Below are 3579 nucleotides of genomic sequence, written 5' to 3' on the forward strand. Positions count from 1 at the left end.
TTCGAGTGCAGGGAGGTCAGAATCCAACAGCATCTGCAGTCCTTTTCAGCCTCTGAATCATATTTTTGCTCAGGTCCCTCAATTTCAGCCAGAAAATACCTGAAATCATAAAAAAACACACAAACTCATAGTAAAGTCCAGAAAAGTGAATTTTAACTAAAAACTAATAAAAATATAATAAAAACTAACTAAAACATACTAAAAACATACTAAAAACAATGCCAAAAAGCGTATAAATTATCCGCTCATCACTACTCCATATCATCCACAGACAAATGGACAAGCTAAAGTCTCTAATAGAGAACTTAAAAGAATCTTGGAATGGACAACTTAAAAGAATCCTGGAACGGACTGTGATTAACCGTAGAAGGGATTGGGCAAGAAGCTTGGATGATGCTCTGTGGGCATACAGAACATCATTCAAGACACCTATAGGAACTTCTCCATACCAGCTGGTGTATGGAAAAGCCTGTCACTTACCAGTGGAACTGGAACACAAGGCCTATTGGGTAACTAGATTCCTAAACCTTGATGCCAAGTTAGCTCGAGAAAAACGATTGCTCCACTTAAATGAGCTAGAGGAATTCAGACTCAATGCTTTCGAAAATGCAAAAATTTACAAAGAGAAAGCAAAAAGATGGCATGATAAGAAATTATCATCCAGAGTCTTTCAGCTAGGGCAGAAAGTTCTGCTATTTAATTCTAGGCTCAGATTATTCCCCGGGAAATTGAAATCCTGGTGGAGAGGTCCATATGTGATTACAAGTGTGTCACCATATGGATACGTGGAGCTTCAGGATAATGATTCTAACAAAAAGTTCATTGTTAATGGACAGAGAGTTAAACATTATCTTGAAAGCAATTTTGAGTAAGAATGCTCAAAACTAAGACTTGATTAAAGCTCAGTAATAGTCCAGCTAAAGACAATAAAGAAGCGCTTGCTGAGAGGCAACCCAGCCATTTACAAGGCGTATTTGTTAATTAATTGATTTTTACAGGTTTATGTCAATTATCTTCAAGGTAAAATAGCAATTGCTTGAGTTCAAAGATTGACAGAAGGATTCAGAGGATAAAACAACAAAAAGAAGCTCACTAGTGCGAAAAAAACCAGTAAGAGCTGTTTTGGGCGCTGAACGCCCAAAAGAAGCATTCAGTAGGCGTTCAACGCCAGTAAGGATAGCCATCTGAGCATTGAACGCCAGAAAGAAGCATATTCTGGGCGTTAAACGTCAGAAAGAAGCACCTTCTGGGCGTTCAACGCCAGATTTATAGCTGATGACATGTCATCATATACCTATTTTTCTATGCTTTTTCATACAAGAAATTGATGATTTGTGCTTAAATATTGAATGCTTTTGTGCTTAAATGATATATTTTCTTGATCTTTTAATTTTATAAATCTTGTAGGAAATAAGAAGAAAAAGAAGCAAACAAGCACAAAATAAGCTAAAAAGGAGAAAAAAAGAGCTTTGGGGCACACCTTGAAGTTGGAGCACACTTTGGAGCCTTAGGCCATGCTTTTAAAAGCGTGGCCCATGACCAAATCAAAGAAGGAAGCAACCAGCACGCACATTGCTCTGTCCTTGCCAAGAGCAGGGCAATATCATGATGAAACAAAGTGAGGTTGGAAGCAAATTTTCGCTAAGTTAAAATCTGGGCGCTCACGGCATGACCATGCCTCCTTCAAAGGGCTATAACTTGAGCTAAAGACGTTCAATTGATGTGCTTCTAGTTGCGTTAGAAAGCTGACATTCAGAGCTTTCCAACGATATATAGCAATCCATATTTGGCGTACAATTGGGGCATGAATGAAAGGCATCTTTAAGAGCCAAAAATAAGCAAAAATAAACCAAAGTGCTTCCACCAAGGCTCGAAGAGGGAGACACAAGGAAACCAAGGAAGTCTGCTCTCAAGGAGAGCAGAGTGCTCTCTTGGAGGGCAATGTCGTGCTTCTCTTCATGAAAAATCAAGGAAAATTGCTCCCCCAAATGCTTTCACCAAGGTTCAAACTTGGGAACTCCCCTTGGCACGCACATGGGCATGCATGACACGGGCATCCTTAGCGCACACAAGAGGGCTTGAGCGCACGCATCACAGCACGGGCAGAGGCAAGGTGCGCACAAGAAACCACTGCCCCGCTCTCCACAAGGGCAGGGCAATCCCCTGGTGCCCCTCCCACACTTGGCGTGCTAATTGGATCCCCATGCAAGGCTTCACTGTCTGCTTTCCACAAGAGCAGAGCAGCCTCCTGGGAGCAACACCCATGGGCCAAAAATTCAATTAAAATTCCCTTTGAACTCAATTCTTCACCAATTGAACTAAGGCCAACCAAACCCATTTCTCCTCAAATCCAAAGCAAGCAAAGCCCACATCATCACTCAAAGGCACATGGATTAATTAGATTAGGATTTTCATTTTAATTGTAATTTGTTTTAATTTCATTTTCATTTTCACTTTGTAAAGCCTATATAAAGGCATCAATCCTATCTCACTAAAGAGGCTAGCTCCACTAGGGAGCATTAGGAGTAGTAGTAGAGAGCTCTCTCTTTTAATTTTCCTCTTTTCTATTTTTAAGTTTTGGATTGAGAGTGAAGGAATTCTGTTTCCCTCTTGGTCTAATATTTCTCTTGTTATTCTTCTGCAAAATTTCAGTGAATTAAGGATTTGAACCAAAACTCTCTTTACTGCTTCCATTCTTCTTTCTTCTGCAAACTTGTTTTCTGTTGGATCAAGGAAGGGAGTGAGATCTAGACTTGTTTTCTAGTCTCTTTGATTCCCTGAGATCTTTAATTTTATTTTGCAATTGAGTTGAGTTCTTGGCTGCAATTCTGTTTTTACTGTTCCATTGGCTTTCAATTTACTTTCAAGCAATTTAATTCTTCTGCACTTGTTCTTCATTTTACATTTCTGTTCATGATCCCAATTTGCTTTCCTGCAAGTTAAGCTTTCTGCAAGAGTTCTGAGTTTTGATCTATTGCTCTCTTTAATTTCCAGCACCCAACCCCCTTTACTTTTCATGCAATTTACATTTCTTGCAATTTAAGTTTCAGCTAATTTACTTTCTTGCACTTTAAGTTTTATCCAATTTTACTTTCTGCAACTTTAAATTTCCTGTCATTTATAATTCTGTTGGCTACATTTCATCCAATATCCCTTCAATGTTAGCTTGACTAAACTAATCACCCACTAAAGTTGCTTGATCCATCAATCCCTACGGGATCGACCTCACTCTTGTGAGTTATTACTACTTAATGCGACCCAGTGCACTTGCCGGTTGGATTTGTGTGTTGGTTTTCCGCAAAAACACCATCAAGTTTTTGGCGCCGTTGTCGGGGATTGATTTAGATCAACAATGATTAAATGGGTGAGAAGTCTAGATCAAGCATTTTTTTATTTTTGTTTTCTGTTTTAGATTGAAACCAAGGTGTTTGAGTTTTTGCCTCACTAAGAAATTCTCATATCTGATATGAGTAATTTCAATTTTCATTGGTGTTGTGTTTTACAAAATTCAAATGGAGTTCACCTCATCTTTTAATCAAACAAACTTCATGGGATATTGCCCACCATCACAATATGATT

Source organism: Arachis duranensis, chromosome 5, assembly GCF_000817695.3.
Source record: "Arachis duranensis cultivar V14167 chromosome 5, aradu.V14167.gnm2.J7QH, whole genome shotgun sequence".
NCBI classification, from domain to species: Eukaryota; Viridiplantae; Streptophyta; class Magnoliopsida; order Fabales; family Fabaceae; genus Arachis; species Arachis duranensis.